At 46.6% G+C, this 21,979-nt stretch overlaps 1 protein-coding gene across 10 annotated transcripts in view; it reads right to left on the bottom strand.

The window, feature by feature from the left end:
- Positions 1 to 21,979, bottom strand: part of ST8SIA5 (ST8 alpha-N-acetyl-neuraminide alpha-2,8-sialyltransferase 5) — a 95,291-nt gene that overhangs the window by 31,323 nt on the left and 41,989 nt on the right. The window lies entirely within an intron of this gene.

Genomic DNA, 21,979 nt, shown 5'->3' with positions numbered 1-21,979 from the left:
ACCCATTAGGGGCTTCAGGCAGACCACGGGGTCCTCTGGCTTGATCACTGGGTGGTCAGTTACTCTCAGCGCCCCACTCCCCTGGGAGTGTAAGCATTTACAGAAGCATAAACCGATTTCAGCAAACAGGGAAGTTCAGAAACAGGTTTGGTTCCAAGTTTGTGGCTGGGAAGGAGAGGGGAGGAAGAGGGATGCTGTGTATACTGTGATCAGAGAAAGCAGAGAGACCAGAGTCATTCTGGCACAGCACTGGGAGTCCGACAGTGAGCCTTCAGGCCTCCAGCTTGCCCTTCCATTCCCTGCCCCTTGCCCACTTGATCCTCGTGCCCATACTGTGACATAACTGAGACTGATGTGCCTTTCTCCCCATTTGGCAGCTGAGAATACTGAGGCTAATCAGACAGAGCTCCAGGTCACACTCTCCGTATAGGGCAGGACCAGGGCTTGGTCTAGGTCTACCTGCAGAAGAGACCAAGCCCCTTCCAGCACCAGCTGGCTCCAGGCATGTCACAGCCACCTCAGGGTCCCTCTGCCAGCTTCATGCAGAATATCAATGCCAATTTCAGCCAACACTTACTAAGCCCTTACTATAGGCTAAGCACCAGGCCAAGTATTTGATGTGGATGGATGCATTCACTTTTAATCTTTCTAATCAGCCTATGAGGAAAGTGACACAAGCATCCTGAATAGGCTCTGGGAATTAACTAAGGTGCCAGACCCCCGGAGCTGGAAGGTGGCAGAGCCAAGATGGGAACCTGCATGCTGACTCAAGGCTGCTCTTTCTGCCACTTGGCTATGAGCATGGCTGGTGTCCCCTGGAAAGGGCCCTCTGGCCTCCTGTGGCAGAGGCCCAGTGAGCTCTCTCCTCATGGCCCCTCTCTTCTGGCGGTTGTTCAGAGGCAGGGGTGGATGGAGCTGGGAGGGCTGGATCCCAGGACAGCTTTAACATCATGAATCCAGAAGCCTGCAAGGCCAAACCACTGTAAATATGGGATCAGTGGCCTTGCAACAGGTAGTCTGCAAGAATCAGACGTGAGAGCGGCTCCCCAGGGCCAAGCATTGGAAATCAGGCATCGCTCAAGCATCTCCCAGAAACCACCACACGCAGCAGTGGTCATTTCCCACATACCCTTACACACTGGACAAACTTATGTATGTGCTGCTTTAGAAATGCTGAAACATTTTACCCAATATATTGGTTTCTTTTACAAATATTGGTAGTTTTATTATTATCATTGTATTTGTATTGTCATTTTGTCATTAAAATAATACTGTGATACTTTAAAAGTTATATTTATAAATATTTGTCCTTAATAATTTAAATATAATTTAATAGTTTTAAGTACTATAATTACATATTTAAATAATTTTACATAATATTTTAAGATATTAAAATATTTTCCACAACAAATCGGTCCCTATTTACAAAATAAATTGGCTCTTTGTTCTCATGTCATAAAAGAATTCAGGCCAAGTTAATAAGAAGTAGGTACTGAAGATCCCCAAAATATCAGACACCTTTGTGTCTTACAACTCCTTTTCTGTCTTTCTCATCTGGCAAACTCAAATGGATTTTTCAGTACCCGGCTCGAGTAACCACGCTGCTGGGAAGCCTCCTCTGATCCTGATCCTGGACTCCCGCTGCTCACTGTCTCTTAGTCAGAGCAAATAACATTGTATTGGGTTGGTGCAAAAGCAATTGCAGTTTTTGCCTTTTTTTTTTTTTTTTTCATGTAATGGCAAAAACCGCAATTACTTTTGCACCTACATAATAGTACAATTGTGTGTTTATGTGATTGCGTTTCTTTCCAAACCACGAGCATCTCAAACACAGAGACCGTGTCTCTGTTATCTCTGTATCTTCTGTACTACAGAGGCAGGAAAGCTAAAAATGACATTTCCCAGACTCCTTTGCAGGTAGGGTTCTGGATGCAATTTAGGTTCAGCCAGTTAGAAGCATTTGCATGAGACGGATTCAGACCTGTTATAGGGGAAGAATGGCAAGGCTCAAGGCACGGTTTTGCTGGTGCAGAATGTGGCAGAGGTGTCATGGCTCTTGGAAACTGCAGTAGTGGTAACACCTTCATGATTGTATCAGAGGCAGCAGCTTTCACGGTGGCCCCATTTCACTGCAGTTTGGGGAGGAATTCCTGGGAGTTCAGCCATTTCTTCAGCTTTCCCCATGAATCTGAGCTAGCTGTGCCCTTAATAAATCCTTTTCTTCTTTAACTAGCTAATGTAGATTCTGTTATCTGCAAATAAGAACAAGGGGTCAGCCTGGGGCCACAAAACAAGCCCATGACCTTGGCTCTGACTCACCTAATTTTCCAGTCACACAACAGTAAGCTCTGGTGTCCTATCACAAAGATCACTGTTTGCAACCTGAGCCGGTGTAACTAAGCCCTTTGGAATCCACTGAGTCAGGTAAAGCCGTGGTCCTAGGTTGTTGATAAGAAAAGGTCCAGATTCAAATGATGCAGGAAATCATTAGGTTGAGACTTATCCTAGAGTTCTTGGGAAATTGGAGACTTGCGGACACATCTCAGATACGGCTACAAACCAGCTGTGTGACTTTGGGTAAAACACTTCCCCTCTCTGCATCTCTTTGTTGTCCTCTTTAAAACAATCTGTTTGAACTAGGGTAGCATCTTCTCTTCAATCAGCCAGCCCTACCATTTCCTTGACAAAGCCATTCCTGCCTTGCCTCTTCCTTGGTTCCTCTTTCTCCTGCATCCTCAACATCACTCGTACACCCAACTAGGCAGCACCATGATTCCAAATGACCTTGTGCTGTGGGCTTGGTGATACTTAGAGAGGCTTTCAGAACTGGGTTCACACCCCTCCACCCCTCATTGGCCTCTGTATGGTCTGAAGGTTTGTGTCGCCCCCATGGTTCATATGTTGAGATCCTAACCTGCAAGGTAATGGTATTAGGAGGTGGGGCCTCTGGGAGGTACTGCAGGCACAGCCCTCATGAATGGGATTATTGCCCTTATAAAGAGGCCCAAGAGAGACGCCTCTTCCCTTTTACTATGTAAGGATACAGCAAGGAGCGCTGTTGATGAACCAGGAAGTGGGTCCTCACCTGAAACTTAATCTGCCTTGATCTTGGACTTCTCAGCCTCCAGAACTGTGAGCAATACATTTCTGTTGTTTATAAGCTAAGTCACTCAGTCTATGGTATTCTGACAGCCACATTAGGCCTGGCACTTTTCTGCTCCTTTGTTTTCTCATCTGCAAATCAGCAAAAACAATGCAGCGCATGTGCGACAGGGCTGAGAAAAAAACACTGATGAGCATTTCATGGAAACCACTAGCACACAGGAACTACCCCAAAAATGCTCATTCCCCTCTGTCCCCTTTGTCCCGCCACTAAAGAGCACGTGATACCAGTGGATGCCACAGGGAGTCAGAGACAGTCTCTGACCATAAGCTGGTTGATGGCAGGGCTGAGTCAGGGATGAACAACTCGAAGCTTCTCACTGTGTGCACTGGTGACATTCTCCTTCTGCTGTGATTAGTAAACCTCTCCCCTGCCACCCTGTGGATAAAGCCCACACTAAGTCCTGCTTGGACACGGACCTGCTTGATCACCTCATCTCTGCTGGAGGCTCCACTCATTAACCATGTGCTTCTGATGCTTTGACACCTGGGGCCTTGCTGACCTTGGAGGGACTGCCTCTTCTAGGGCTAGCCAATTCCTAGAGATAGTGAAGGACTAGCCTGTGAGTGCACCTTTCATTTGCAAACCAATCCAGATCCCATGCCCCTATCAGGCTCCCATATTCTTGGACACTGGAATAGCTCCTGCCCCACTCACCCCAGGGCCAGGTCCCAGGCAACTGGGGATAGCCCCTACACCCCAGAACCCACTGAAATTACTCAGATCAACCAATCCTATACCTGCAAACCCTGCCTCACCAGTTCCTTTCCATGGAAATCCCAATGATGGTTCTTGCCCACACTTCCCCCTCGCTGCCTCTGCCTCCTTACTGATCCAGGCGCTTCTTCCCATGGTCTTGCAGGGCCTCCTGTTTCTAGGGATCTGTGAGTATCAAAACCTCTTCCTTCATGACAGTCATTTCCATATTTTCGTGTCTTACCATATCCGATTAAAACAAATCCCAGGCAGGTACCCTGAAAACACTCCATGTAGTACCTCAGCCAAGTCATCAAAACTATTCCATGCCTGAGTCTAAAGCCTCAGTTTTCCCATCTGGAAAATGTAGCTAATAGCCCTGGCTTCTTTCTCTATCCTACCTGGGCTTTGCTTTTTTGGTCCGTACTGCTCTAGCTCAGTCTCTAAAGATGATTGACTTGAGGTTGCTATGGTCTAAATGTCTGTATCCCCAATACAAACATTAAGTTTCGTGTTTAAACTTAATCCCCAATGTGATGATATTAAGAGGCTGGGCCTTTGGGGGGTGATTAGGTTATGAGGTCTCTGACCTCAAGGATGGGATTAGGCCCTGATAAAAGAGGCTTCAAAGAGCCTTTTGCCTTTCCACCATGTGAGGATGCAGCAAGAAGCTGCCATCTATGAGGAACAGGCCCTCACCAGACACCAAATCTTCTGCCACGTTGATCTTGGACTTCCCAGCCCACAGAACTGTGAGAAATAAATTTCTCCTGTTACAATTATAAATGACCCAGTCTAAGCTATTTTGTTATGGCAGCCCAAAAGAACTAAGATAGGAATAAGATTTTGAAAAGCACTGCCCCATATTCTGCTTCTAACAGGATGCTCAAGGACTGCATTTTAGAGGGTGTCATGGAAATTCATGAAAATTCCCATTTGGTCTGGATACAGATATACAGACATCAAAAATGTTGCTTAAATTTTTTTGTCTAATGACATAAGAAGATGCTCACATAACAACGTTGGGTAAAAAAATGCAAGTTACAAAACTATGGTCTCCAAAAAGAATTATATATACGTATGTGAATGCGTAGGCAAAGGGAAGAATTGTAACACAATATTAATAGGGATAAATCAGAATAAATGGGATGATGGGTTATTTTAAAAAACTTTTCTGTGTTTTTACAAGTTTTCTGCAATGGGGTTATGATTCTTTTATTATTGGAGATCACTAATAAATGCCTTTTTAAGTCCCAGACCTTTTTCTAAATATCTCGAGCTTCCCCTTACCCTGTTAGAAGATTGAGGGAAGCACTTTCTCCAACCTTCTTAAACTCCACTAGCCTCTCAAAGTGACTTCATCACTGTCTCTTCTTTCAATGCTAGAAAGACTATCTTTACCTGCCTCAAAGGGGAGGGGACCCTGGCACCATGTAGGGCATCTCACAGGTATAAATAGTCCCAGCGGGTCATATCAGGAGCCCAACTCCTCTCAAATGCCACCCAGCTTCCAGCAGCCAAATATGATGCTGGCGCCAGGCTGCATCTGCTCTGCCCCATCTCTCTGCCCTCCGCTAAGTGAGAAGACAAATGCAGAAGGCCAGAAAGAGGTGAACACAGTGGCCCTGGACATGAGTTCTCCTCCCTCTGCCCAGATTGGGCTGCAGCTTTGTGGGCTAAGGAGCTAAGGAGACCTCCTTTCTTTCTTTCTTTCCTTTTTTTTTTTTTTAGACAGAGTCTCGCTCTGTCGCCCAGGCTGGAGTGCAGTGGCACAATCTCGGCTCACTGCAACCTCTGCCTCCCGGGTTCAAGCGATTCTCCTGAGGAGGCCTCCTTTCAGCATGCCCAGGGTCTGGCCCTCTGAGAGTCTAGGTCTGTAATTCCTTTGAGCCTTTCCCCAAGAGCCTGCCCCACAGAGGCTCCCCTGTTGGCCTGATTCCCTCTCCAGAGCTTCTCCAGGGCCATGGTTCCTTTCTTGGGGGCCAAAGTACTCTGGGTCCCAGCAACCACTGGCTGCTACAAGATGAGGTCCATGCATTCAGCTTTCTATCTAATACTTCCCATCCCCACCCCCAGACACCGATGGTATTCCAGAGAATAGGAACCCAGGGGGGTCCCTGTGTCATGCACAAACACCTGTTAAACCTCCACTAGCCCTAGGTGAACAGGGAAGCTACCCCAGCTCAGTAATCTGAACACCTAGACTCCTGTCGAGCTCGGTGCAGAGTCTCAGAGAACCATGGAGTTGTTTACTTATTCCACACTGGTTAGAGACACCACTAGCCCATATGGCACCTCTGTGCAAATCACGAAAAAGCACCATTTTCTTCAGACAAATTAAGCCACATGCACCAGGTGCATGGCTGGTCAAGTGAGAGTAAGCTGTACTTCAGCTCCACTTGACTCCTTGCCTGAGCATCTTTGTGCAGTGCCCACCTTGCACAACTGTGCAGCCTGATACCAGACTCTTTAACTTGGTCTCATTTAATCCTCCCAATAACCCTATGAGGCAAGCATAATTTCCCCCATTTTATATCTGAGACTTGAACTACAAGAGGTAAAGTAATTTGCCCAAGGTCATTCAGCTAGTAAATGGTGGCACTGGAAAAAAACCTGAGGACTGTGAGAGCCTGGAACCCCTGCTCTTAATAATGTCACTGCACTTCCTCTCCCTCTGACAGCCACTGTTCTCTGGGGGTTTTCTCAGTCAGCAGCCCTTCCCCCTCCCAAGGGCAACAGCCCTTCAGTGAGCTCAGCACTATTTCTAGAGCCAGAACAGCTGCTGTCTCGAGATAGCACACGACCCGTCACAGCAAACGCACAGAAATCAGAGTCTCAAAATTGCAGCCTGACAATTCAAAGGACTGAAGTGTCTTCCCAGAGAGGTAAGAGAGGGGCAAGAAAGGCTCAGCTGTTAACAACTGCAGGTCACAACTATCAGGAGACACTCTATGGCAGTGGAGAGCCCTGGCTCCAACCCCTGGCTGGTCCACAGGCCAGCTCAGCAGCCTTGAACCTCACCTGCCCTCTTTGGGCCACAGTTCACTCATCTGTCCCCAGGAATTATCAGAGCTGTTTTGAGATATCAGAACTGGATGCTAAAAAGCCTGATGTTCTCAGTGCAACCCGAAATAGTCCTGGGATTAATCTTCCCCAGGTGTGCACCTCACACCAAGCCTGAGGGTCATTTCTGGCACAGGGTAGGCGTTGGGGATATCGGGGCAAAGCCTGGTGTCTAGATTCATTCCTCCTTCCCCACCCAGGAGTTCTGCAGGGCCCCAGATCCATTGTCTAGCACATTCCCTGTGAGAGTGTGTATGTGATGACCTTATTTTCCAGGCCAGACTAGGGGGCCCCGAAAGGCTTCCCTTTGTAAAATTCAGCTCAACAGCCAGGAACGCCTCAGTGTGTGAATGCTAGCACTGGCCAGTATCCCTACTGCTGCTGGTGGACTTTGACCACCATGCCCACAGGTGCCCTAGCCAAGAGCTACATCCTAGCTGCCTCCTTCTCCTTCCTTCATCTTCCACCAACTCTCACCACTTCTCCTACCCGAGTAGTCCTTGTCTCCACCCCAGTGCCAGGGACAGGATGCGGTCTTCTCCCTGCTGGAGGAGTCCCTCTGTCTGGAATAACCTTTGTTGTTGTCTTGCTAGTCCCTCCCTACTCATCCAGCAGAATCAGCCCAGGGGTCAGCTTCCACTGGCTCCATTCGTGGCCCTCCCTCCTCTGCGCCTGCAGCCCCTGGGCACCCCTCCAGTCCAGCTCTTATTATGCGGAATTACACACAGCTCCTCCATGGCCTGTCTGTACTGTTGATGTGTGAGAAGGGCTTTTCTCCTCTTTTACTCAATGAAGATTTATGGACCCTCTACTGTGTGCCAGGCACTGTTTCAGGCCAGAATGCACTAATGAACTAGCCAGAGTCCCTGCCCTTATGGCATTTCCATGGGGGTGACAATAAATGATTCATTCAATATAATGCCAAGTAGCCGTAACTCTTCCAAAAAAAGTAGGACAAGGAATTGGAGGGTTCCTGGAAGGATAGTGGGGGGCCCAGGAAGGCCACTCTGGACAGGGGACATGAATAGAGGTATGGCGCCCTATGTGGATGTGGGGGAAGAGCTTCCCAGAGAAGGAGCAGTGAGTAAATACAATCACTTGCTTTGCAGCAGCAGCTGCCAATGTGGCTAGGCAGGGCTGTGGAGGTCAGACAGGTGAGCAGAGCCAGGTCTAGCTGGGCCTGTGGGCCACCCAGTATCATGGGGACTCGGCAGAGGAACAACATGATCTGATGTGGGGATAAGGGATTGTAAAAGGAGAGAGGGCAGGCTATTGCAGCATGAGAAGACAGTCGATTGCACCAAGGGATGGCAAAGGAAGTGGGGAGAAGGAGACAGACCCAAAAAATAGTTTAGGAATGAAACCAGCAGGATGTGCTGATAATTTAGAAAGTGAAGAAATGTCCCTGTCTGACAGCTTTGAAGAGAGTAGTGGTTCTCCCAGCATGGAGTTTGAGATCTCAGAACCGACAGACTGCCTCCTCAAGTGGGTCCCTGACCCCCGAGTAGCCTAACTGGGAGGCACCCCTCAGTAGGGGCAGACTGACACCTCGCACAGCCGGGTACACCTCTGAGACGAAGCTTCCAGAGGAACAATCAGGCAGCAACATTTGCTGTTCAGTAATATTTGCTGTTCAGCAATATTCACTGTTCTGCAGCCTCTGCTGCTGATACCCAGGCAAACAGGGTCTGGACTAGACCTCCAGTAAACTCCAATAGACCTGCAGCTGAGGGTTCCGACTGTTAGAAGGAAAATTAACAAACAGAAAGGTCATCCACACCAAAACTCCATCTGTACATCACCATCATGAAAGACCAAAGGTAGATAAAACCACAAAGATGGGGAAAAAACAGATCAGAAAAGCTGAAAATTCTAAAAATCAGAGCACCTTTCCCCGTCCAAAGGAACACAGCTCCTCACCAGCAATGGAACAAAACTGGATGGAGAATGACTTTGATGAGTTGAGAGAAGAAGGCTTCAGATGATCAAACTTCTCCGAGCTAAAGGAGGAAGTTTGAACCCATCGCAAAGAAGCTAAAAACCTTGAAAAAAGATTAGACAAATGGCTAACTAGAATAATCAGTGTAGAGAAGTCCTTAAAAGATCTGCTGAAGCTGAAAACCATGGCATGAGAACTACGTGACAAATGCACAAGCTTCAGTAGCCAATTCAATCAACTAGAAGAAGGGATATCAGTGATTGAAGATCAAATGAATGAAATGAAGTGAGAAGAGAAATTTAGAGAAAAAAAGAGTAAAAAGAAGTGAACAAAGCCTCCAAGAAATATGGGACTATGTGAAAAGACCAAATCTACGTCTGATTGGTATACCCGAAAGTGACAGGGAGAATGGAACCAAGTTGGAAAACACTCTGCAGGATATTATCCAGGAGAACTTCCCCAACCTTGTAAGGCAGGACAACATTCAAATTCAGGAAATACAGAGAACACCACAAAGATACTCCTCGAGAAGAGCAACTCCAAGACACATAATTGTCAGATTCACCAAAGTTGAAATGAAGGAAAAAATGTTAAGGGCAGCCAGAGAGAAAGGTCAGTTACCCACAAAGGGAAGACCATCAGTCTAACAGCAAATCTCTCGGCAGAAACTCTACAAGTCAGAAGAGAGTGGGGGCCAAAATTCAACATTCTTAAAGAAAAGAATTTTCAACGCAGAATTTCATATGCAGCCAAACTAAGCTTCATAAGTGAAGGAGAAATAAAATCCTTTGCAGACAAGCAAATGCTGAGAGATTTTGTCACCACCAGGCCTGCCCTACAACAGCTCCTGAAGGAAGCACTAAACATGGAAAGGAACAACCGGTACCAGCCACTGCAAAAACATGCCAAATTGTAAAGACCATCGACACTAGGAAGAAACTGCATCAACTAATGAGCAAAATAACCAGCTAACATCATAATGACAGGATCAAATTCACACATAACAATAATAATAAATGTAAATGGGCTAAATGCTCCAATTAAAAGACACAGATTGGCAAATTGGATAAAGAGTCAAGACCCCTCAGTGTGCTGTATTCAGGAGACCCTCACGTGCAGAGACACATATAGGCTCAAAATAAAGGGATGGAGGAAGATCTACCAAGCAAATGGTAAGCAAAAAAAAGGCAGGAGTTGCAATCCTAGTCTCTGAAAAAACAAACTTTAAACCAACAAAGATCAAAAGAGACAAGGAAGGCCATTACATAAAGGTAAAGGGGGCCGGGCGCGGTGGCTCAAGCCTGTAATCCCAGCACTTTAGGAGGCCGAGGTGGGCGGATCACGAGGTCAGGAGATCGAGACCATCCTGGCTAACACAGTGAAACCCTGTCTCTACTAAAAAATACAAAAAATTAGCCAGGCGAGGTGGTGGGTGCCTGTAGTCCCAGCTACTCCGGAGGCTGAGGCAGGAGAATGGCATAAACCCGGGAGGCAGAGCTTGCAGTGAGCCGAGATCGCGTCACTGCACTCCAGCCTGGGCGACAGAGCGAGACTCCGTCTCAAAAAAAAAAAAAAAAAAAGGTAAAGGGATCAATTCAACAAGAAGAGCTAACTATCCTAAATATATATGCACCCAATACAGGAGCACCCAGATTCATAAAGTAAGTCCTTAGAGACCTACAAAGAGACTTAGACTCCCACACAATAATAATGGGAGACTTTAATACCCCACTATCAACATTAGACAAATCAATGAGACAGAAAGGTAACTAGGATATCCAGGAATTGAACTCAGCTCTGCACCAAGGAGACCTAATAGACATCTACAGAACTCTCCACCCCAAATCAACAGAATATACATTCTTCTCAGCACCGCAACGCACTTATTCCAAAATTGACCACATAGTTGGAAGTAAAGCATACCTCAGCAAATGTAAAAGAACAGAAATTATAACAAACTGTCTCTCAGACCATAGTGCAATTAAACTAGAACTCAGGATTAAGAAACTCACTCAGAACTGCACAACTACATGGCAGAAATAAAGATGTTCTTTATTTTCACGATATTGAAGGCAGAAATAAAGATGTTCTTTGAAACCAATGAGAACAAAGATACAACATACCAGAATCTCTGGGACATATTTAAAGCGGTGTGTAGAGGGAAATTTATAGCACTAAATGCCTACAAGAGAAAGCAGGAAAGATCTAAAATTGACACCCTAACATCACAACTAAAAGAACTAGAGAAGCAAGAGCAAACACATTCAAAAGCTAGCAGAAGGCAAGAAATAACTGAGATCAGAGCAGAACTGAAGGAGATAGAGACACAAAAAACCCTTCAAAAAATCAATAAATCCAGGAGCTGGTTTTTTGAAAAGATCAACAAAACTGATAGACTGCTAACAAGACTAATAAAGAAGAAAAGAGAGAAGAATCAAATAGATGCAATAAAAAATGATAAAGGGGATATCACCACCAATCCCACAGAAATACAAACTACCATCAGAGAATACTATAAACACCTCTATGTAAATAAACTAGAAAATCTAGAAGAAATGGATAAATTCCTGGACACATACACCCTCCCAAGACTAAATCAGTAAGAAGTTGAATCCCTGGATAGACCAATAACAGGCTCTGAAATTGAGGCAATAATTAATAGCCTACAACCGAAAAAAGTCCAGGGCCACATGGATTCACAGCCGAATTCTACCAGAGGTATAAGGAGGAGCTGCTACCATTCATTCTGAAACTATTCCAATCAATAGAAAAAGAAGGAATCCTCCCTAACTCATTTTATGAGACCAGCATCATCCTGATACCAAAGCCTGGCAGAGATACAACAAAAAAGAGAGAATTTTAGACCAATATCCCTGATGAACATCAGTGCAAAAGTCCTCAATGAAATACTGGCAAACCGAATCCAGCAGCACATCAAAAAGATTATCTACCATGATCAAGTGGGCTTTATCCCTGGGATGCAAGGCTGGTTCAACATATGCAATTCAATAAACATAATCCAGCATATAAACAGAACCAAAGACAAAAACCTCATGATTATCTCAATAGATGCAGAAAAGGCCTCTGACAAAATTCAACAGCCCTTCATGCTAAAAACTCTCAATAAATTCGGTATTGATTGGATGTATCTCAAAATAATAAGACCTATTTATGACAAACCCACAGCCAATATCATACTAAATGGGCAAAAACTGGAAGCATTCCCTTTGAAAACTGGCACAAGACAGGGATGCCCTCTCTCACCACTCCTGTTCAACACAGTGTTGGAAGTTCTGGCCAGGGCAATCAGGCAAGAGAAAGAAATAAAGGGTATTCAGTTAGGAAAAGAGGAAGTCAAATTGATCCTGTTTGCATGTGACATGATTGCATATTTGGAAAACCCCATCATCTCAGCCCAAAATCTCCTTAAGCTGATAAGCAACTTCAGCAAAGTCTCAGGATACAAAATCAATGGGCAAAAATCACAAGCATTCTTATACACCAATAACAGACAAACAGAGAGCCAAATCATGAGTGAACTCCCATTCACGATTGCTTCAAAAAGAATAATATACCTAGGAATCCAACTTACAAGGGACGTGAAGGACCTCTTCAAGGAGACCTACAAACCACTGCTCAACAAAATAAGAGGACACAAACAAATGGAAGAACATTCCATGCTCATGGATAGGAAGAATCAATATCATGAAAATGGCCATATTGCCCAAAGTAATTTATAGATTCAATGCCATCCCCATCAAGCTACCAAAGACTTTCTTCACAGAACTGGAAAAAACGACTTTAAAGTTCATATGGAACCAAAAAAGAGCCTGCATTGCCAAGACAATCCTAAGCCAAAAGAACAAAGCTGGAGGCATCATGCTACCTGACTTCAAACTATACTACAAGGCTACAGTAACCAAAACAGCATGGTACTGGTACCAAAACAGAGATATAAACCAATGGAACAGAACAGAGCCCTCAGAAATAATACCACACATCTACAGCCATCTAATCTTTGACAAACCTGACAAAAACAAGAAATCGGGAAAGGATTCCCTATTTAATAAATGGTGCTGGGAAAAGTGGCCAGCCATATGTAGAAAGCTGAAACCAGATCCCTTTCTTACACCTTATACAAAAATTAATTCAAGATGGATTAAAGACTTAAAAGTTAGACCTGAAACCATAAAAACCCTAGAAGAAAACCTAGGCAATACCATTCAGGACATAGTCATGGGCAAGAACTTCATGTTTAAAACACCAAAAGCAATGGCAACAAAAGTCAAAATTGACAAATGGAATCCAATTAAACTAAAGAGCTTCTGCACAGCAAAAGAAACTATCATCAGAGTGAACAGGCAACCTACAGAATCGGAGAAAATTTTTGCAATCTACTCATCTGACAAAAGGGCTAATATCCAGAATCTACAAAGAACTCAAACAAATTTACAAGAAAAAAACAAACAACTCCATCAAAAAGTGGGCAAAGGATATGAACAGACACTTCTCAAAAGAAGACAGTTATGCAGCCAACAGGCACATGAAAACATGCTCATCATCACTGGCCATCAGAGAAATGCAAATCAAAACCACAATGAGATACCATCTCACACCAGTTAGAATGGTGATCATTAAAAAGTCAGGCAACAGGCCGGGCACAGTGGCTTATGCCTGTAATCCCAGCACTTTGGGAGGCCAAGACGGACGGATCATGAGGTCAGGAGATCGAGACCATCCTGGCTAACACAGTGAAACCGCGTCACTACTAAAAATACAAAAAATTAGCCGGGTGTGGTGGTAGGTGCCTGTAGTCCCAGCTACTCAGGAGGCTGAGGCAGGAGAATGGTGTGAACCCGGGAGGCAGAGCTTGCAGTGAGCCGAGATCGCGCCACTGCACTCCAGCCTGGGCGACAGAGTGAGACTCTGTCAGGAAACAATAGGTGCTGGAGAGGATGTAGAGAAATAGGAAAACTTTTACACTGTTGGTGAGACTGTAAACTAGTTCAACCATTGTGGAAGACAATGTGGCGATTCCTCAAGGATCTAGAACTAGAAATACCATTTGCCCAGCCATCCCATTACAGGGTATATACCCAAAGGATTATAAATCATGCTGCTAATAAAGACACATGTACACATATGTTTATTGTGACACTATTCATGATAGCAAAGACTTGGAACCAACCCAAATGTCCATCAATGATAGACTGGATTAGGAAAATGTGGCACATATACACCATGGAATATACACTATGCAGCCATAAAATATACACTATGCAGCCATAAAAAAAGATGAGTTCATGTCCTTTGTAGGGACATGGATGAAGCTGGAAACCATCATTCTCAGCAAACTATCGCAAGGACAAAAAACCAAACACCGCATGTTCTCACTTATAGGTGGGAATTGAACAATGAGAACACTTGGACACAGGGTGGGGAACATCACACACCAGGGCCTGTCGTGGCATGGGGGGAGGGGGGAGGGATACCATTAGGAGATATACCTAATGTAAATGATGAGTTAATGGGTGCAGCACACCAACATGGCACATGTATACATATGTAACAAACCTGCACATTGTGCACATGTACCCTAGAACTTAAAGTACAAAAAAAAAAAAATTAGAAAGTGAAAGAGAGAGATAAATCAATAGTAACTCCTAGGACTTGAACAACTAGTGGGAGGGATGACGTAGCCATTTAAGGGTTAGAGAGATGAACAGGTTTGGGGTGTGGATGGAAAGATTCTTGGGCTATGTAAAGCTTGCTGTGCCCTCAGACATCTAGAGGAGATCACAGGTAGGCAGTCAGATGCACATGGCTGAGGCCCAGTGCAGAGGTCAGGGCTGGGGATGCACATTCCAGAGTCAAAGGACAGGGGACTTGAGGAGACACTGGGAGAGAGCGCAGAGAGAAGAAGGAAGAGAGCCAAGGCCAGGCCTGAGGTTAGCTCCCACATTCAGATGGCAGCAAAGGACGCTGAGAAGGAAGGTCTGCAGGTGGAAGAAAACCCAGACACAGAGCTCAGGGACATGGAAGCTAAGAGGAGAGAGCATTTCGAGGACAGATGGTCAACTCCAGTATTGACCCATCTGTCCTGGAAATGGGGGTCAAAGAAGAGGAGGACAGAGAAGGCACCACTGATCTAGCAACCAGGAGGTCATCAATGACCTTGACAAGAGAAGATTCAAGGGAGCAGGGAACAGATCCCCCTCTGGCATAGGTAGAAGCAAGGCCAGGAGTGGGAGATGTTGGAGACGGTGCCATGGAAGTCTGCAGGTGAAGGAGAGCTGAGTGAGTGTCTAAAGACCTGGTCCTGGGGCAAGTGGAGAGGATGGGATGTCTCCCAAAGTGTGAAGGGATGGCTGGAGGAAGAAAAGACAGACTTCAGTGTTCTGTGAGCCTCCAAAAGGCAAGCCTAAGAGCCCCCACTGAGACTTAGGGAGGAAAGGTTTACAATCAGCCAGAGGAAGGACTTCAAACCAGAAGGTTCGCATGGGGAAGGATAGCCTCTTTGCGAGCTTCATGACCTGCCATCACTTACTAGCTCAACAAGGTCTTGGTGGCCATCAAGTCAGGGGGATGCCAGGCTATAAATGGCGACGTGCGGTGGAAAGCTGGAAGAGCCTCTAGCTGCCTTAACCTTGTGAGCATTCCCTAATCTAATGGGTGGGTGGATCCTTGGTCCTTCCAGCCCGACCCCAACTCCCCTTTCTTTCCTTCCTTCCCATTCTCATGCCTTCCCCTAGCCTCCTGCCTTTGCCAAGTGATTGGCATAAAATTCTGAAAGATGGTCTACAAGGGAGGAAGCATAGGAGCGTGAAGAAGGAGAAGAGGGAGAATGGGTGGTGGAAGCTGAAGGGAGGAACAGAGTTTGGGGAGCTGACCTGGGGTGAAGAAGGGGTGAGGCCCTGACAGGCACTGCACCCATCTGATCCGGCCTCTTCAGCTTACAGGGAAGCAGACAAGGCCCAGGGAGGGAGTGCTATCCCCCCATGGAAGTGCTGTGAGTCTGGGCGAACCTGAGGGGGGAAGAGACCCCCTTACTCCACCTCCACGGAGCCCTACAGGGACCTGTGAGGTGCTTTAACCTTGGAGCACTCAGGGAGTTACAGAGCCCATGACCTCCTTTGTATCACCCCGAGTTGGGTTAATGACCTCAGTTTTGCAGATGGTGTAATTGAGGCACAGAAATATTCATGTAAGTGGTTATTTGCCCAGGAGACTCCACAGACTCAAAAGCCACAAAGCTTTGGGTTCAGAGCACTCCTGGAGCAACCCTGACTTGAGGAGGAGGAGTCTCCCAGTGCCAACCAACTCCACTTCCACCAGCAGCCTCAGCTGGCCGCAGCCTGGGTTCTGCCAGGCCCCAAGAAGCCCACATCAGGTATGTGGGACCAACGGGAGAAGCTGCCATGTTTGTTTTGCTTTGTGTTTTTCCAGCACCCAGTCCAGAACATTCTGCCAAACCTGCATCTCCCAAATCCTTCCTAGTTGGGTGAAGCCCAAGAGCTCCGGCCCTTTTTCCCTCCTTTTCTGCAGAAGAGAACATTGACCAGGAAGGCTTAAGCGAGCCAGCTGCACCTGCCATGCAGGAATGTGCTTCCTCCGCTGTCCTGCCCTCAGATGGCCACGATGGCATTCGGGACTGCAGGGGTCACTCTGCCCCCAAGGGCTCCTCTTTGAAATGTATAATTGCCAGGAGCAGGTGGAGGGACGCATTTTTCAGAGGCAACAATCAGAAAAACACTAAGTACACTTGGGAAGGCGGCAGGGAGGAGGACACAGAAGACAGAAGGTGGAAGAGACAGGGAAGGAGGAGATGAGAGACCCTAAAGATCATCTTGTCTGAGATCAACCCTGCAGCTTTGACAACAGTTGCAAAGAAGTGATCTACTATTTTTTTTTTTTTTTTTTTGACATACGGTCCTACTCTCACCCAGGCTGGAGTGCAGAGGCATGATCTTAGCTCACTGCAGCCTCGAACTTCTGGGCTCAAGTGATCTTCTGACCTCAGCCTCCTAAGTAGCTAGGACTATAAGTGTGCACCATCATGTCTAGCTTTTTTTTTTTTTTTTAATTTTTGGTAGAAATGGGGTCTTGTTATGTAGACCAGGCTGGTCTTGAACTCCTAGCCTCAAGTGATCCTCCCACCTCAGCCTCTTAAAAGTTCTGGGATTATAGGCATGAGCAACTGTGCCTGACCAGAAGTAATCTACTTAAATCAATATGGCCTTTTTTTTATTATCTAACAGGCAGGAGCTGAAGGCAGAAATAGAAGACCTGAGAGGACTTGGAAAGAAAAGACAAGGATACTCACCCAGCCCTGCATGAGCTGTCCACAGCCCAGAAGGAAGAACCCCTCTAACCCCTCCCATGAGTGCTGGGACTCTGTAGTCACACAGGAGATACATATATATATATATATATATGGTGCTCCAGCTCCACCCACCACCTGGAAGTGACCTAACCTTTGGTGACTCAGTTTCCTCATCTGTAAAATGGAGGGTAATGAATATACCCACCTCAAAGGTTTGAGGGTAAGGACTCAATGGGATAATACATGTAAGGCACCCAGCATAGTGCCTGACCCCAGACACTCACTTGGCTCACTTTTCTGCCAAGAGGGCCCTCTTGTGTCATCTATTTGGGGCTTGCTCTTTTTTCCTATAGCTGGTGCTACCCTGGCCTTGGGAAGTCTTCCACACTCCATCCCAGAAGCCCAGGAAGAGGGGTGCAGGGAGAAAGAAGGCTGTCCCACCCACAGGCAGCCTGGGCCAGCCCTGCTCCGGACCTCAGAGACAAGTGTCTCCTGAGTTGCCTTCCACACCTCCTCTTTGCCAGCCCATTACAGTGGTAAGATCAGGAGGGCCAAGACTGGTGTGGAGTATGGAAAGGGGGCCGGTGAGGCCAGCCAAGGAGCCTGTGGCTGTGCCTGGATCTAGAGGATCCAGAGGGCCCTGGAGATGCTCACACAGGTGGTCCAGCCCAGTTCTCCAAAGCCAGAGGCTCCGCGGGATTTGGGGAATATGTGAGCAAACACAGAAGGATTATGTGCACTTGCCAGAGGGTCCTCTGTGTGTGCAATGACAGAAGTTGCCCTGGGGGCAGACGTATCTACAGAAGGCAGAGTTAAAGGGGTTTCGATTGGGCTGGGGCTAGCAGGGAAGGCTTCAAGGAGGAAGTGGATACTGGCAGGAGTACAAGGACTTGGAATGTGGAGCCAGACCCAGTTGGCAGAAGCTGAGTGAAGCCCTTTGTGCTGTGGCCATGGGCCAGTCTGACAGTCAACTCTGCTGGGACAGTGCCTGGGGGACTCCTGCCTCAGTTGTCCTCTGTCCCTGTGACTGAACCGGGGATGTTTTCCTGAGGCAGTGCATGCAACACTGCCCACCTTGCAGGACAGAGGCCATGACCATGGGGGCACCGCTGCCTCCCCCTGCTCTCTGAGCAGTTGCCAGGCAGACAGGTAGCTAGGCCAGTCCAGAGGGATCAGGGTTGGAGCTGACCGTGGAGGACAAGTACCCCCTATCCTCCTCCACCTCCCCAGAGGGACCATGCTCGGTGAGGGGTGTTCAGGAAGAGGTCTAGCCAGCACAGGAGTATGTCATCTGCCTTCACTGCCCCCTCTCTACTTTTTTTTTTTTTTTAGATGGAGTTTTGCTCTTGTTGCCCAGGCTGGAGTGCAATGGCACGATCTCAGCTCACCACAATCTCCGCCTCCTGAGTTCAAGCGATTCTCCTGTCTCAGCCTCCCGAGTAGCTGGGATTACAGATATGTGCCATCACGCCTGGCTAATTTTGTATTTTTAGTAGAGACAGGGCTTCTCCACCCTCTCTACTTTTTATACCCCACCCCCACCAACTGTCAGTCTTCCTTTTCCCACCCAGAAGCCCACAAATGTCAGCCTGCCCTACTATCAGCTCTTTTCAAGAGCGAATTCTCTGGCAATTCCAGCCTGTGAATGAGTTTCTGATTCTAATGTGTTTCCAGAAAGGAGACAACGTTTCAAAGGCAATGGCAGGAGACAAGGTTGAATCCAAAGGAATAAATCTCTAAGGGAAGACTCAGGAACACTGAAATCAAAGTTTGCTTTCTTACCAATAGCCTTTACTATTTCCTTGTGTAATTCATTTTTTTTTTACACAATTCACATTTATTGAGCACCTACTACATAACAGGTGCCACACTAGGTGCTGGGAATTCAAAACTGAAGATGCACAACCACTGTCTTGCTGAGAAGATGGAAGCACAAACACATGAGCAAGGTCTTCACAGGCCTTCCTACTTGTGCAAAACACCCACTTAAATAGAAACATTTGCTGATTGAAAATTATTCCAGCTGGGTGCCATGGCTCACACCTGTAATCCCAGCACTTTGGGAGGCCGAGGCAGGTGGATCACTTGAGGTCAGGAGTTCAAGACCCAGCCTGGCCAACATAGTGAAACCCTGTCTCTACTAAAAGATACAAAAGTTAGCCAGCCCTGGTGGCAGATGCCTGTAGTCCCAGCTACTCAGTAGGCTGAGGGAGGAGAATTGCTTGCACCCGGGAGGCGGAGGTTGCAGTGAATCAAGATTGCACCACTGCATTCCAGCCTGAGCGATGGAGTGAAACTCTGTCTCAAAAAAAAAAAAGAAAGAAAAAGAAAAAGAAAATTATTCCTATATGCTCATTAAATCAGTTCCCCTAAGGATGCTTATTGGACAACACATTATAGACCTAGACTTGAAATTAATAAAGCTATATGTCAATGTATATCTTATAGCTCGCACCTTTCTAATTCAGCCTGGACTTCCCCCAGCCTGTGACCAATAAGAAGATCTGACCACAGCCTTTTATGAGCACTATCTGGCTTGAATTTACTTTGTGGTGCTGTTTGGAGTTTTCCAGACTAATCATTTGGACTAGCTCCTTCTCCTTGTGGCTCCTGCTTGAGTATATACAATGTATGAGTCATTTGCTTTTTTGCCCCTCTTCATCCTCTGGTTATATTTGGTACTTCCTGACTTCCTTTCCAAACTGTTAATAATAAATAACAGGTTGTACCACACTTCAACACCACACAACTATAGATAGCAAAACATGGCATGCACTGAATTATTCAATAGGTGAATAATACCATGAAGCTCATCCCATCTTCCAGATTTGGAGAGTTGTTAATTGGGACAATGTACATGGTGTCCTCGTTAGGTCCTCCCCCAAGCTCTGCACATCTGCTGCCAGGAGCTGTCCTGCCCATTTTAAAGAAGGCAGAAGCTGCTCACACACCAGGGTAAAAACTCTTCAATATCCAGTTCCATTCTAACTACGTTAACCACTATTTCCCACATGTGGGGACCCTCATACTGCAGTCCTTCAACTAAGTGGGTACTTTGGGGTCAACTAGAAATGGATATTTGAAATTGGAATTGTCCAGGAAAATGTGGAAGGTGTGGTCACGCCATTTATTCTGTGACTACGGAAATTCTTGCTCAGATGGGAGCGCTCCAGAAGCAAGTCAACTCAGCTGGTAATAATGTTGCATCAAAGGCACCTGAATTCCAAAACCAACTTGACAGAGGTCAGCTGTGTTTCTGGCCCTGCTGGCTCCCAGCTGATAGGAAAAAGGAAGCTGGCCCAGATCATGGAGAGAAGGGCAGAGAAAATAAAGGGCAAGGGGAGTAAGAAAGGCAGTAGGGAAGCAAGGACGTGGAGGAGAGAGGGAGGCAATGGGGAGGGAGAAAGGAAGGAGGGCCAAGAACAGCTAACAGGAAGAAAGGCAGAGGAGAACACAGGTGCAGTGAGGGGTAAGAGAAGTTACAGGTGAAACCGTGGAAAGAGGAAGGAAAGACAAAAGATGCTGGCAGCAGTAAAAGTTAGGAATGGAGCCCACGCAATGGCAATGGTTTCAGCCACTGCCTGGAGACATCTGCCCAGAAACAGCTTCCCAGGGGCCCATCTGTCTGTCTTGCTCACTTGACTCGCTTTTCTTTTCTTTTCTCTCTTCTCTTCTCTTCTTTCTTTCTCTTTCTTTCTTTCTTTCTCTTTCTTTCTTTCTTTCTTTCTTTCTCTTTCTTTCTTTCTTTCTCTTTCTCTTTTCTCTTTCTTTCTCTTTCTTTCTTTTCCTTCCTTCCTCCCTCCCTCCCTCTCCCTCTTTCTTTCTTTCTTTCTTGACAGGGTTTCACTGTCACTCAGGCTGGAGTGCAGTGGCACAATCTCAGCTCACTGCAGCCTCCGCCTCCCAGGTTCAAGCTATTCTCCCGCCTCAGCCTCCCAAGTAGCTAGGATTATAGGCATGTGCCACCACACCCAGCTAATTTTTGTATTTTTAGTGGAAATGGGGTTTACCATGTTGGCCAGGCTGGTCTCGAACTCCTGACCTCAAGTGATACGCCTGCCTTGACCTCCCAAAGTGCTGGGATTACAGGCATGAGCCACCATGCCTCGTCTTGACTAGCATTTTCTACCCCAAACCTCTTGAAGAACTCTTCCAGGAGTTCAGTAGGGAGGTACACACTTGCTGACTTACCTAGACTGCTCACCACCTGGGAGGCAGGGCCACTCAGCAGACAGGCCAGCATGGGAGGCTCAGCTTCCCAGGACAAGCATGGGCCCCCACCTCACCTGTGATGTCCAGAGCTCCCTCTGCACTTCCATGGAAAGAACTGTGGTCCCAAAGGCCAGCATAAGACCCTCCAGCCCAGGACACCATGTGTGGCCATCCCCACACCCTCAGGCACGTCTGTGGACATTTGCTCAACTGTTTTCTGACACCAGAGCCTCATCTTTCTCAAAGCATTGAATAAAAACATACATATCAGGGGTCCTTGAAAAACCCATTACTTCTCCTCTGCAGGGTCAATTTAATGTTTGTGTGTCAAAATCACCAGCAACAAAAATGTAAGCCTCTCTCTCAGGGAAACGTACGTGAGAGTTACCCCCTCCTTAGAAATACAAAAATTAAGAAACCAAACAGCTTAATCAGCCCCTGGGAATGCTTAGCTGGCAGGTTCCAGTCACACCCAGCTCCCAGCAGAGACAGTATCCTGCCTCATCTGCAAAAATTCTCCACAATACCCTCCCTGCAATGAGTGTGCCCAGCCTCAGAATATTCCATTTTTATTCATTCAACA

This window comes from Macaca fascicularis, chromosome 18 (assembly GCF_037993035.2).
Source record: "Macaca fascicularis isolate 582-1 chromosome 18, T2T-MFA8v1.1".
Lineage (NCBI taxonomy): Eukaryota > Metazoa > Chordata > Mammalia > Primates > Cercopithecidae > Macaca > Macaca fascicularis.
This window is presented reverse-complemented; position numbering and strand designations above follow the sequence as displayed.